Raw genomic sequence first — 16134 nt, 5'->3', positions numbered from 1 at the left:
TGGCCCTTGAACTCCGAGATGATGGTGGAGAATTCGAGGTAAGGGCCCATAAATGAAGGGAACACCTTCCTAAAAATACTCTCCACGAATTTGGCTGCCAAGTGCTCATTTCAACCATTGACTTTGTCTCCAAATTGACCAAAAAGGCTACACAAAGCACACATTAGACTTGTTGGCATAATGACTAACCCAATTCACTCTATTAGCATAAATATGATAAAAAACATGCAATAAACTAATGAGAATGGTGGATTAAGTCGAATTAGGTGGTTGAATGAGCCCAAATAACTATCCATTTTTGGGGCTCATCATCTATATGATTATTAATATGATTTGTCATATGAAGGATAGGGGGTCTCATCAAGAGCCAGCCTACTATGATCATAAGCAAGAAAGTGAAGTGGCATTCCCACTATGGCCACCACACCAGGGATATGATCCAAGAGGCACATCAGAAAAATAGAAAGTCCTTGGAATAGGAGGTCTCATCACAAGCTGGCCTGCCCACCTTTCACTCCTTCCTAGTGAACGACATTGTGATTCATCTGATTACCAAACCAGCACAATGGCCTCCATTCTGACATTGCACAACACTTTCCTAGGCATACAAAAAGGATTATGGTTCCAAGGGTGAAATAAGCAACTCTATCAAGGTTATGGACACCTGTGGGCAACATAACTCTGTTGATGGCATTGAAATCATATTTCTTATACACCAATAGTCATTATAAAACCCTTCTTCTTATATCTTTATAGTGATTTCAAATGCGATTATGTCATATAACCCTTTCAAACCTTTGATACATGATTTTTTTTTTATAAATCAATCATGACGGTTAAAGTGGATAATGACCGCATAAGAAATTTTATTCAGGTCAGTTGTCCTATCCTCCATTTTTCGCATCATATCACGGTATTTCCATATTTATTAGCGATTTTATCATACGCCCCAATTTCGGTAATACGATCATTTTTGTGAACATGTGATATATCTATAAGCTGTTCCTTTATTCCACTGTACGATTGCAGTTCACCATGTTGCTCCTTTATTTGACGGCCGAGGATGGCCTATCACCTTACAGGGGAGCGCGGGTAATCTCCATAATTCGCTGGCATACGTGTAAGCCCATTATTCGGAGGTATTATGACTTCACCAAAACTCGAGAATAGTAAGTCTAATGGTATTTTGTTTCCCAATATGCATGGCTTGCTGTTCCAATGCCATTTCTGTGTTTTTCTCTGCAAAAATTAGCAGTAAGTTAAAAATTTGAACAGCTTGTTGTTCCATCATCTTCTCTGTGTTTTCTTAACAGTGAGCTAAAAATTTGAACAACCTGTTGTTCCATCGTTGTCTCTGTGTTTTTACAGTGTGCTAAGCGTGAATAAGATGGGAGGAAGATCAATTCGCAGTGAGCCACAAGTGTTAATGGTCTCTGATGCCGCACGAGAAATCTTAGCAAGGGCAGGATGGATAGCTTACCTTAACCGTTTGTAGCAATCTAACGAGACGGTGGCAATCGAGTTTCTGCAAAATTTGTAGGAAAATTATTCCATGGTGAGAGGGAGACAGATAACAGTCACAGATGACATAATTGCTGAAGTTTCAGGACTTCCAACCGTTGGACCTGTGTGGATGCTGAAAAAGGTGAGATTGTGGGACGCCATAACCATCTTCCGGGACGAAGGGCAGAACCTTACTGTCAAAGGGAAAGGAGTCCTACTGGTAACCCTGGGAGAGCCTTGGGTAGAATTGGTGAGAATTATCCAAAGCTACATCACTTGCGATGGCAGAAAAGACGTGGTAAGACCATGCCATCTCAAACTTTTAGCCGTGTTAAAGAAAAAATGTGCTATGAATTTGCTTGCGTTCTTAAATTTTTTATTACATGATGTTGCCTGAAGCATGAGAAAATGTCGCCATGTAGAGTTAGTGGTAAGTTATCATGGGTTAATTCGATTGATAGTCAGTTACAATCTTGCCCAACAACAGAGTAGTTGGGAAGAATTGATTTTCTCGATAGATGGGGGACTGGCTTTGCCATCCCCAAAATGAAAACATATTGCTAGCACATTGAACAGACCACCGAAACGAAGACAATCTGTTAGATTGGCAAGGAGCAGAGGAATGTTGGGAAATTCCTAGGGGAACATTAGCTAGCCTGTGGAAATACATGATTTAGAAGACGAACAACCCCCACAACTTGAAGGTGGGGACAATGAAGAAGAATTAGAAGGAAACGAAGAAGAAGAACGAGAGGAAGAGACTGAGCAATCCGGTCAAGAAGAAGGGGGGGAAACAGAGAAACGCAGTGAAAGTCCACTGCAAAACCCTTTGCAAGAAGATGAATTGGCCCAAATTTTGGCCAATATGGGCGAGTATGTCCAACCTCACAACCCACTCAACCCCCATACCAAAGAAGGGCCGCAGGAGCACTCTGCTCATGATAAAAGTGCATCCGAGGAAATGTGTGACGAGGAGGAAGAAGAAGAGGATCACTCTGCTCATGATAAGAGTGTATCTGGGGAAAAGAGTGTTGAAGAGGAGGAAGAAGAACAATCTGTTCCTAGTCAGAATACACCCGAAGAATTGCATGATGAAGAAGAAGCTGCCCAGGGGACGACAGAACAAACCAGGGTTTTTACACCTGAAAAACCTGATCAACAGAACACCGAAGAGGTGTTCCAAGAAGGAAACATGGAAATTGGCCAAGGCGAAGGTACAATGCCTGAAGTACAAAGCCCAGGCCTAAGAAAACAAATGGCTGTTCCTTCTAAGAAAATAGATGAAATTAAAAAATTGTGAAAGGAACAACAGAGATTGCTTAACGTAATTAAGCAACTTCGACAACAAATAAGAGTCTTAAAAATGGGGAAGAACTCAAAAGGAACCTCTAGGGAAAAGTGTGCAACCACCCAGGAAAAAACCCATAAGAAAAAGACCAAGAGGACTCAAATCGAACCTGTTATTCAGAATCTCAAAGAACAACATTTGGTTTTTGCAAATACAGAAGCACAAACGAACAACACACCAGTCTGTGATAAGGAAGTCCAGACTGAGGCACTGACAGTTCGTGAGAAGGAAACTCAGACCATAAAGACTAGATGTCGCAATAAAGAGATCCAAGTAGATCTCCAACCTAAAACTGTCATGATGGATAATGACCTGAGGATAGTAACTCTGTGAAAATATTTGGCACAGGCCCAACAAATGATAGAGAAACTCACAGAGGAAACTGTTCCTCAAGAAAAATATCAGAAGTTACAACAACAGCTAAAGAACATCAATGCATCGGAAAGCCAGGCCTTCGATGGATGGCGAAGGGCAGAGGAAAGAGTAAAAAAGGTAACCCATAGACTAGACGCAGTTATAAATCAAATGGATACCTTATGTTCTCTGTATATTGATGTTCTAGGATGTAGGGCACCCACGAGAAACTATGATTTGTTTTTAATGGAAAGATATTTACAATTGAAAATTAAGGCTATTAAGGTACGAGTGTGTTATGAAACCAGCTCAAGAAAAGATAGAAAAGATAGATCAACGCCTTAGAATTCAGCCTCTTCGAGGGGGCAACCTCCTTTACATTACATAAATGAGCAATTCTTGGATGATACAAATGACAAAACCTCCTTTCTATATATAGGAGTCTAAGGAGTCACAATATAATCCAGCCGACCTAACAATAATAATATAAAGCCACAAAAATAACAATAGAGGGATTCTATGGGGCACATAAATAACAATATGGGCGTAATAGGGGCACAACAATATAAATAAGGGGTATAACTACAATAGTAATGGGGTAATCACTAGTATTATAGGGACCCAACATGCCCCTCTCCTTCAAAAAAGTGTTGTCCTCAACGCTTGAGCAGGTCTGGATACTTCTGCATAAAATTCTCATCCTCCCATGTGGAATCTTTAGTGGATAAGTTCTTACACTTGATAAGATACTCTGAAATTGTTCGATTTCGTAGCTGTCGAGTTCTTGTTTCTGTGACTGCTTCCGGTTCCAATATAAGTTTTCCTTCTTTGTCAAGTTCTGGCAATATTGTTTGAACTGGGAGCTTGTCGCCTATAACCTTCTTTAAACATGAAACATGGAAAACTGGGTGCAATCGAGAAGCTGCAGGAAGCTCCAATTTGTATGCCATAGTACCAATCTTTTCCAACACCTTGTACGGACCATAATACTTTGGTGATAATTTATTATCCTTCTTAGCTTGCTTTAGGGACATTTGCTTATATGGTTGTAGCCGTAGGAATACCCAATCACCTACATCAAAACTTCTTTCACTGCGATGTTGATCTGCCTGTTGTTTCATTCTATTTTGTGCCAACACGAGGTTATCCTTTAAGAGTTGGAGGACTTGTTGTTGATGTTCGATGTGATGTTCCACTGCTTGAACCTTAGAATTTTCTCTTAAATATGATGTGATTGATGGTGGTTGGTACCCATAAAGTGCCATAAATGGGGTCATTTTTGTTGCTGTATGGAAGGAAGTGTTATACCACCATTCAGCCAGAGGCAACCATTTGACCCATTGTGTCTGTTTATCAGATACAAAGCAATGAAGATATCCTTCCAAACATTTGTTTACTATCTCAGTTTGCCCATCAGATTGAGGATGATAAGATGAGCTATGAGCTAACTGAGTACCAAGACAAGAAAATAATTCTGTCCAAAAATTTCCAGTGAAAATGGGATCTCTGTCACTTACAATAATCTTTGGGTTTCCATGTAGCTTTTGAACTGTTTCCATAAATGCAGTAGAAACTGTATTGGCTTTAAATGGATGTGATAATGCACAAAAGTGTGCATACTTGGTAAGTCTGTCAACTACCACCATGATGACACTCTTTCCCTCAGACTTGGGTAAACCTGTGATAAAATCCATTGAAACCTCCTCCCAACGTTGGCTTGGAATGGATAAAGGTTGTAATAGACCCGGTGTCTTAATTGTTTCAACTTTATTTTGTTGGCAAACCAAACATTCCGCCACAAACTTTTGAATATCTGATTTAAGGCCATCCCAAAAAAATTCCTTCTTAACCCTGTGGTAAGTTTTTAAAAATCTTGAGTGCCCTCCTAAGGGAGAAGTGTGCAATTCCATAAGAATCTTTTGTTTTAGCTAGGAATTCTTACAGAGGTATAAGCGATCTTTGTACCATAATGAATCATTTTTCCAGCTAAATGTATCAGAAGTACTGGAATCTTGTTGTAGCTTTCGAATAAGTGCCCACACTTCTTCGTCATTCTTCCATTCCTCCTTTGCTTCGTTTATCCAATCTGGTTGGATAATAGAAATGGCACACAACAATGCTTCCATATCCTCATCCTTTCTTGAGAGTGCATCTGCCACCACATTTTGCTTCCCTTTTTTGTAGATGATTTCAAAGTCATAACCCAACATCTTTGTGACCCACTTTTGTTGCTCTTCAGAGGATAATCTTTGTTCTAAAAAGTATTTAAGGCTATCATGATCCGTTTTTACCTTGAAGTGTCTTCCCATTAGGTAGGGTCGCCATTTCTTAAGTGCATGGAGTATTGCCAACATTTCCTTCTCATAAATAGCTTTGCTTAAAAACTTTCCCTTGATTGGACGACTTTCAAAAGCAATGGGTCTTTCATCTTGCATTAGAACAGCACCAATTCCATTTCCTGAAGCATCACATTCCACAATAAAGGTTTTTGTGAAGTCCGGTGTAGCTAAGACCGGTGCTTGGCACATTGCCTCTTTAAGATGTTTAAAGGCCTTTGTTGCTTCCGGAGTCCATGAAAATGAATCTTTCTTCAATAATGTTGTTAGAGGTGCTGCTATTCTCCCATAATTCTTAACGAACTTGCGATAATACCCTGTCAACCCAAGAATCCTCGCAGATGCTTTATGGATGTGGGGATTTTCCATTCCTTAATGGCTTTAATTTTGCTAGGGTCTACCTTAACTCCTTCATGAGATACAATATGACCCAAATATTCCACCTCCTGGACTCCAAAGAAACATTTGGATCTTTTTGCATATAATTGTTTCTCCTCCAATAGTTGTAGCACCTTGTCAACATGTTCAACATGATCCTTCCAAGACTTGCTGTAGATTAGTATATCATCAAAAAATACTAACACAAATTTTCTAAGGAATGGTTTGAAAATTGAATTCATCAAACCTTGAAATGTTGAAGGTGCATTGGTAAGGCCAAAAGGCATGACCAAAAATTCATAATGACCCTCATGAGTTCTAAATGCCATTTTCGGAATGTCTTCAATCTTCATTCTGATTTGATGATATCCCGAACGAAGATCCAACTTGGTGAAGTAAATTGATCCATGCAATTCATCCAGTAATTCATCAATGACAGGAATGGGGAACTTATCTTTAATAGTGAGCTTGTTGAGCTCCCTATAATATGGACACATGCGCCATGATCCATCCTTCTTGTGCACCAATACTACTGGAGCTGAGAAAGAACTTTGACTCGGTTGAATTATACCAGCCTCTAGCATTTCTGCAACCATACGTTCAATTTCACTTTTTTGGACATATGGATATCTGTACGGCCTGATGTTTGGAGGAACACTTCCTGGAATCAGATGAATAGCATGATCATGATCATGCATAGGTGGGAGACCTTTGGGAGTCTCAAATACCTTGGAATGATTGTCCAGGACTTTTTGGAGATCTGGAGAAATAGATGATTCCGATGTGGAAACATCTAGCGAACATAATTGTGCAATTACACCTCTTTGCTCCTTTTTTAGAAGCTTTGTCATGCCATTAGAGCTGATTATCTTTCCTGGTTTCCCTGCAATACCCCTTAATTCAACTTCCTTCTCTTCCACAGAAAATTTCATGAAAAGTTCTTGAAAATTAAAAGCTATTGTACCCAAGGATTGTAGCCATTGGACTCCTAGTACAACATCAGCACCTCCCATTGGAATGGAAAGCATTGGGCTAGTCAATACATATTCTCCCATGGATAGCTTGATATTATGGCACTTTCCAGAACAATTTATTGTTCCTCCATTTGCAATCATCACTTGACACTCTGGTGCTGGATATAGGAAGCAATTCAATTCTTTTGCTACCCTACAATGAATAAAATTGTGGGTGCTTCCTGAATCAATCAACACTATTACCTTTTTCTTCTTGATTTGTCCTTCTATCTTGATGGTTTGAGGAGTGGTAATTCCCGCCAATGCATTACAAGATATGGTCGGATTTATTTGTTCTTCATCTAGGCTTTGTTCCTGGAATATATCCTCTTCTTTTGACCTTTCTTGCTCCTTTTCTTCTTCCTCTTCACAATCTATGTAGAATAATTTCTTCTCAGCACACTTATGACCTTTTGTGTATTTGCTATCACAATTGTAACAAAGCCCTTTTGCTCTTTTTTCTTCCAATTGTTGTGGTGTCAACCTTGTAGGTTGTGGAAGACTATGGGCAACAACACTTCCATCTTTATAGTTGTGAATGGTATGCTTCCTAGTTGCCATAATTTTGCTTTCCATTTTTCTTGCTAACCTGAATGCCTTCTCTAATGAATCAGGTTCCCAAAGGCGCACATCATGTTGGATATTATCCTTTAAAGACCCTATGAACACATCAATCCTATGCTCCTTTGGAATATCTTTTACCCTTATGTTCAATTTTTGGAACTCCTCAATGTGCTCCATTATTGAACCCTTTTGTTTGAGACTTATCAATTGGCTAAAAAAAGTGTTGCTTTTTGTATCCTCATAATGTGCTATCAATTCTTCCGTAAAAATTGCCCAAGTGATAAATTGTTTACGAGAACAAAGCCATTGATACCATACAAACTGATTTGGTTCCAAATATAAAGTTGCCATACGTACCTTTTGTGTGTTTTGCACATTATTGAGATCGAAGAATTGCTCCATCTGTAATATCCATGTGGCGGGATCCTTGCCATCAAACTTCCTCATATCGATTTTTGGAACATGGTGAGTCTTCGATCCAACATTAGAGTCTATGGAATCATGATTAACATTTCTTTTGTTCTCATCATGAGTTTCCTTTACTACCTTTTCACCATTAGTGACCCTTTCTTGTAGCAAGTTCTTCAATTCTTCCATGTCTGTCTTCAAATCTATCTTCAAATTTACCATCGAATCCTCCATCTTAGCTTCCATGCCCTTTATCTTAGATTCCACGCCATTTATCTTAGATTCCACGCCACTTATCTTAGCTTCTGTTAGCATTTTTGAGCGTGATATTTGTTGCACTTGTTCTTGTAATTTTGATATATCATGTAGCATTTCTTCCTCTTCTTCATGAGTCATGCTAGAGCTTTCAGGTTCCTTACTAGGTGTTTGCATTTTCTTTCCTCGGGGCATCAGTTACCGATAATAATGCTTTACTATGCCCTTTGAATTCCGTTAAACCAAGCTTACATAAAAATTTAAAAAAAAACTACACACCTTTTTTCACTTTATAGAAGCCTGATATTGAATCTGATGTATCTCTGTAATTTCGGATCATCCAGTTCTGAAATTGCTACCTGTAGTAGCCTTCTGCGTCCTCTTTCGAATGCCACAAGTCTGAGCCAAATTGGATTCTCCAAGGAAGAGTTATGTGAAGTCTCCCACAGTGACTTTCTTTTAGAATGGTTCAGTAAAGTGAACTTGTACGACGTGCCACGAGTCACTGTTTCAACCTTTGAATCTGAAACACACATACAAGAAACTATAGTCCGTCCTCTTTCTGTACCTTCTTACGAAATTTCAATCCGATCCGCAGAGAGAAAGTTATGACAATTTTCCCTAGGTCACCTGTTTTGAATGTAATTCAGGAGTCTGCAAAAAGACCAACTTCCTCAGAGCATATCTCCGTAAATATCGCGCGAAAAGATCTGAAATTCGGACCCAAGGTTCAGCGCGATTTCTTCTTAAATGGGTTTTTTTTGCGACTTCTGAAACGTCACAGAAAAAAGTTATAGCGAAAATGCCACGATGACCTGTTTGGAGCAGCGAAACCCTAGAATCCAAAGCTCTGATACCAAATGTTATGAAACCAGCTCAAGAAAAGATAGAAAAGATAGATCAACGCCTTAGAATTCAGCCTCTTCGAGGGGCAACCTCCTTTAAATTACATAAATGAGCAATTCTTGGATGATACAAATGACAAAACCTCCTTTCTATATATAGGAGTCTAAGGAGTCACAATATAATCCAGCCGACCTAACAATAATAATATAAAGCCACAAAAATAACAATAGAGGGATTCTATGGGGCACAGAAATAACAATATGGGGGTGATAGGGGCACACCAATATAAATAAGGGGTATAACTACAATAGTAATGGGGTAATCACTAGTATTATAGGGACCCAACAGAGTGCCTATAGAAAAAAAAACCATTGATGATTTCATAAACTGTTGTAAGCATTATGGGGTGAAAGTTCAACGATTGTCATGTGAGTTTTATTTACATAATCTTGTGTTAGATGGGGAAATAGAAAAGAGCCTTAGCCCTTTTGTGGGTGATGTCCAACTTTAGGCATTTATTTCATTTGGTGTTAATTGGATAAAGTGGCTTAAAGCCTACAATGTCTTCCAAAGACAGGAGAATGGATTAGATCTATGGGTAAGGGGTAGAAGGGTGTGATCCAAATATTGGGACCTATTCATACAATAGTCATCCGACAAGGGGTAGAATACTTCTTAACCATCAAAGACCTTACCATAGCAACAACCAAATTCCGATACCAGACTTCTAATCGGAATATCCAAAATAGAGAACCATTCAATTATGAGAAAATTATTAATTCAATTACGGATATAGAAAACCCCTCCTCCTTGGGCCTGAAGTAAAAGACCCTTCAGAAAAGCTATAAAGCCCTCCGGGAGGAGGGTAGCTGCTGACCGCTTTGTTATCTATGGTGACCTCGTCTTAAGAGAAGGCCTGTCTTGGTTAGGCTGTAGGTTCTGAAGTCCAGTCATTTGGTATCCTGCACCAGGTATAGAGCATTATATGAATTTCCTGAAGGTCAGACAGGGCATATTTTTGAAATCTTAGCTAGGAATCATGGTTGTAGATCACCGACTGAGAATCCTTCTCCAGCCTATTCCCTAACTGCCTTGCATGTCAATTACAATGTTTTCATGAGGGCATGAAAAAGGGTAAGTAGGGGGGTGTGTTGAGCATTAGAAAAGGCATGTAATTGCCACTTATTTTGTTATCTTTTCCTTTAATTCGTAACTTATTTACATTATGAAATGAACATATGATGAAGGATTATGATAAAGTTTAAGAGATTTGTGAGTAACGTAAAATGACTAATTATTACCTTTTTCTATGCAGAAAATGAAGAAAATGGAAGATCGCCATTTCAAAGGAAAAGACAAGGCAAAACCAACTACTGTCCCTTTGACAGGGAACCACATCTAGACAAGGAAATCTAGATCGGAGCACATGAGCCAGGAAAAGGAAGAAGAAATACCATATCAGCGCAAGAGGACGAAGAGATAACTGAAAGATAACGATATGGCGAATCCCTCAGGATCCTTTGATCCCGAGGGATCACTACCTTAAGAATATCTGTATTTTTGGTCTTTTCGCCTTGCCGCTATAAAAAGGGACAACGCTGCTAGCCCAAGGGGTGAATTATTGTTGTTTTATAGAATTTGCTATCGCAGACTGAACTTTGATCATTGACTCTCTTTAAAGAGTGATTACTGTAACTTTGTTTTCATGATTAATATATAAAACTTTGTTGTTGTTCCATCTTTGATTCTGGAGTAACCGCAAGCGTCCCTGGAGGCTAAGGGCCCGACCCTAGTGGATCACTTGGTTCCTATACCATTATTTTCCAATTCCAAGTCATGTGTGGTTTGATTTCTTTTTCTTGCTTCATTCAGTAATTTGTTGTTCCTTATCATTTTGTTTACTGGCTTTGTTATATTTAATTCACATTTGAATAGTAAGGTTACCCTCTACAGTTGGAATGTTACGCTGTTCATTCTGAAATTGTATTGCATTGTTGTTCCTTTACAGATCAAAATTACTGTTCGTTTATAGAGTAACATCGCTATGCATTTACAGATCGGTATTGTTATTTATTTAGCTACGGTGTATCTCTAATTATGATTGTTGTTCGTTTGGATTACCGTTCCATTGCAATTGTAATCGTTGTTTCTTTAGAACCATGGTTAATATTTATTATGCTAAACTCAGATTATTGATTCCATCATTATAGATCCGCTGTGTGTTAACATTTGATTTAGTTCATTGAGCGTTTGCACTTGATTCAATGTTGTTTAGTATTTCATAAGACTTACTTTAGTTTGCTGTCCCATTCATGGTTTGCTATTCAAATCACTTTTGAGTTAAAGATTGCTGCTTAATTCCTTTATATTACGATTGCTTCTTAATTCATTCTTGTAAGATAAAGCTTTGCTGTTCAATCTTTTCAAATAGATTAGTTGTTGTTCCCTTTTCTGTTAATTGAATTATCATTTCAAGTAATTGATTTGGTGTGAATAGAACAATCTGCAACTGTAGTGAACATTGACTATTGTTGTCTAGTTCCCAGATTGGAGATCTTCTCTTTGATTGCTTTTCATTTGCATCAGTTTACAAAGGGAAGAGTTATCATTACTGCACACTTGACTAATGAATGCTGTAGTTTCTTAAATGAATTATTTATTTACAAAGAATTTCAATTTCTTACCATTACATTTAGAGTTTGTTTCCAACATTTGTTTACTTTTGTAAAAGCACTATACTACTAGCATTACTCTTGACAAGTGACCGCCTTAGACTGAGTACATTCTTGAGATAACAAATCGTACCTGGATTGATAATTAATGTAGGGTAAATAGAGGTTAAAAAGACCCTTTTTATTGCTCGACACTCTGTGCAGGACCAACATCACATAGGGGATCTAAGCTAAATCTTTGAAAATAGAGTAGTTCCGAGCAACCTTCACATTGGGATTATAGGTTTAATGTTTTGAGGAGCCTTTTGACATCCGAGTTATAGGCTCGACTATGGGCCTCTCAATATGTATAGGTTATGAGGTATCAATGATATGAACTTAAATAGGAATGCAACAAGTTACAAATATAACCATAAATACAGAGATGCAACAAAAATAACACTTCATTTCGTTAATATCAAAATACTGAAATATGCTTACAATCATAATGGAAATAAACTAGCTTAGGCGATGGTAGCTTATCTCTGAGAAGAGATGTGTTGGCTACATGCCTTTGAACTATGTTACAATGAGGCTCAAGGGCCTATTTATTATTGAACAACAAGGGAAAACCTTAAACAACCAAAACCTTAATCCCAGGAGATGGAACACCAAGAGTTTGTGGGCCCTGTTTGGGTTAGTTGGGCAGCCAACTTCCCGGGGTTGTAACTTGGTCATATCATCTTCGTTGGCATGTACGATACCTTGTTGGAAAGGTCTCTCAAAGTACTACAAGATTTGTGACAGGCCCTTGCCTATGGCTATGAGCTTGCAGCGTACCTAAAAAAAAATGTCGTTTACGGGGTCAAAACTGCTCCAGAAGTTCAGGACCCAAAAAACTGTTAAAAATAGTAAATGCTGAAATAAACAAGGAAATATATGAAACTGACTGGAGTTATATGTGGAATATGCGAGTTTCCACCAATATCCAACTAGATCAATAAGAAGGAATCTTAGCTTTTGAAGGTTCAACCTCTCCATAATCATGAGCTCTCATTGAAATGTCAACATGAGACTTAACCATATATACATTCGATGTAGCTTCCCCTTCCTGGTTGCCCCATTTGGGGGTTCCAATACTAGCACTCGTGCCAGAAAATAGTTGTTTCCCTTGGGGAAAAGCGTTTGTGAGCACAACCTGGGAACTAGAAGAACCTTGTTGAGCTAACAAGCATTGAGCATCCTAAATCTTGGGGCAAATATGGGTAAGGTGATCCCCACTGCATAACTTACATGGGAACTTAACCTTCTTCTTAGATTCATTTTTCAGTGTTATCACTGGGTTTATTAGCATTTCCCTTCCCTACCTTATATTTTTTCTTTTCACGTCCCTTCTTCTTCCCATTGGATTGTTGATTTCCTTTGGGATTTGAAGATTGGATAGCGTTAACTGCTAAAGGTTGAGAAGGAGCAGACATAGATGACATAGTTTGTGTTGCAGAAGCATATTGTAGAGACAATTGTTGTAATTGATTAAGCAAACTAGCCACATTGGAACTGACCGACCTTATAACACCATCAACATGGGGTCCCACTTTCAGTTTAGCGAGGTACATTTTTGAGCTAGGAGCATCAGGAAAAATCTTATAAAGAAACCCTGACTGGGAGTAAATGATCTCTAATTGCTAGGCTCTGAAGATAGCCTGCTCTTCAGTGAACACCCCGGAAAGTGACACATCCTTAGAGATCTCAGGTTGAAATGATTTCAAAAACCATTCAAGAAGGAATTCATCAAGGATGTAGGCCTTGATCATTCTCTTCCTTTTGCGCCACTCTTGGATGTGGTCAGAAATATGCGTAGCCTTATCGTGCTAAAAATTGGCCAAAAGCTCAGTTCCGGTGTTATAACGGACATGCAATTGAAAATGGTTTAGAAATATTGTGACCAAATCACCAAACGTGGAAAATGTACCCCCCCTAACTCAATATTCCATTTAGCCACATTCCCAGTTAAAGCACGTTGGAATAATCTCAACCTGATTGAATCATCAATCATGGAGTTCGAGGAGCACCATAAATGGATAGTGGTTATATGGTCGGCCAGATCTTCACCAAAATTCCCTTCAAATTTAGAAATATTGGATGGAAGATTGGTAGGGACTGGAGGCTAAGCCGGGTTATAACGGATTAGATCATTTGTTAACTTCGAAAGATCTGGAAAATTAATAGTTTCCAGGAATGGTAAGCGAGGAGGAACAAGAGAATTCCAAGAGGAATTTCCAACGTTCGAAAAAGAGTATCCTGGATTTGGAGTGGCACTAGGTTACCACGGATTACTCGTAGAAATATATGAACTATAAGGAAAACCTTGTAGTCCAGGAGTATATATATTGTATCCTCCCCCTACTGTAAGGTTGCTTTTCATAGGAAGACTTCCTCCTAGACGAACATTATATGAAGGGGAAAGCCCCTGATAAGGACTCCATGCACTAGTTAGAGAAGGAAAGACTTGATAAGTACCAACAGTAGGGAAGGGAATACTCCCCCGTTGACCAAATAAATGTGAAAAAATCCATGCCCTAAAACCACTGAGAGAAGGATTTACCAAGCCCTCCTTCCCTTGAAAGGGATTAAAGTTTTAAGTATGACTAGGGAAAGGCATTGATCCTATGTTCAATGATGGATGGGAAGGAGGAACATGTCCACTTCTAAATTGAAAAGGCACTGAACCAATAGCCATCGAAGTCATAGATGTAGAAGCAATAGAGGGTAAAGTAGAAGATATCGAGGGAATCCCACTAGGTGGCATCCCAAAAGGATAAGCTCCTGAGAGAGGATATGAAGGTTGGGTTCCCCCACTTGGAACCTGATGGAGGTAGTGCCAATAACTACCATACTAGTTGCAATAGTAGATATAGGAATAAATCCTCCTCCTACAACTGAGGAAGGAGTATGTACACCAGTAGTATTGGCAGAGCCACTAAGATTGGCCATTGAGAAGAAAGAAGGAGAGTGAATAGGGCTAGCTGGCCTATGAGTCAGAGTACCACGTATGAAACAATGTAAGGAAGAGGTTCCATAGGAGTCAGAGGTGGCTCTGAAACATCTTCGATTTCCACTTCATCTTCCAATTGGAAGAGTACTCTAGCAAGCACCGAAGCATTACCTTCCATACTATGGAATAGACTAGGTTCACCCTGAGAAATGAGGGCCCTTGGAGAAGGATATGTCTTCCGTTGCATTCACTAACACTAGTTGGAAAGCACCAGAAAAATTACTCCTGTGCCTCCTAGGTGGATGTTCGACACTCGTAGGTGAAATCCCATGAAGCCTTCTAGACCGACGAAATGATCGATCAACCACTTTTATATATTAAAATAAATTAAAGACTCAAAATTCTTATGGAAATATAGGAGCACAGAGCAATCACTAAAAAGATCCTAAAGATACAACCACACAAACAAATTTTAGGTATTTTCACTTCGGGTGATTAGGACTGGACACCAAAATACAAGAAAGTGAAGATAAGGATCTCCCGAAGGTAGTTTGGGATGATGAGGGCCCAAGCCTACTAGCGAAGATATTAGAAATAGTTACGTTGACCTCCAAACAATAGCCTTTTTCGGTGAAAGTACCCAAGCTTCGGAAGGGCACCCTCCAGAAGTACTATGAAAGTGATGCAACGTCTGTCTCAAGTACCACAAGCATTCCCCCTGTAGTCACCTATGTGGTCCCTATGAAAGGCAACTAAGGTCACCAGTTCATAGTCAAAAGCCAGGCATAACAGTCATGGGTGCGTGATCCAACAAGTAGGAGAGGGGGTATTTCTCTGTCCTTATCTTCACATGTCCTCGTGCTTAACTCATGTGTTAGAAGAGATTTTCGAGAAAACTTAACGAGACTAGATTTCCACTCTTTAGTAAAATTCTATACTTTCAGTTCAAGTGGCCTTGGAGAGTTTACTCCCCACACACCTATTCCAAGTCCCCAATGTCCTAGATAATTGATATATCTGTGACAAAAAAAGTCTAATGCATTTTAATTAAGCACTTATTTTAAGTGGTTGTTGTTTAGGACAAAAGGTAGCGAAAGTGAAATTGATGGTGTTATGACACAAAACAAATCAATTGAAAAATAGGCTACATGCAAACACAACTTATTTTTCTCTAATTAAAGCGATTTCTAAACGGGTTCTATGAGAAAACTAAGACATCAAAACTCTTTTTATTTTATCTTTAAGCACTCACACATCCAATCATGTAACGAAAAACTAAAGGATGTCTACAATGCAACTTCCCACAATGCACACTAAATGTAAATGCAAGATTCAAGTAAAGCTCACAAACAAGCAAAACGTGAGTTCAAAAGAAAAATCCCATTAATCAAGCAACCAAAATAAAATCCCAAGAAATAAACACTTCTAATGCAAAAAGACTTTTAGCCCTAAAGCAAGAATTCACACCTTTGTAAAAGATTCA

This window comes from Pinus tabuliformis, chromosome 6 (genome assembly GCF_031772625.1).
Source record: "Pinus tabuliformis cultivar Carrire ecotype Pingquan chromosome 6, CPIR1, whole genome shotgun sequence".
Classification (NCBI taxonomy): domain Eukaryota; kingdom Viridiplantae; phylum Streptophyta; class Pinopsida; order Pinales; family Pinaceae; genus Pinus; species Pinus tabuliformis.
The sequence above is the reverse complement of the archived record's forward strand: the minus strand, read 5'-3'. Positions refer to the sequence as shown.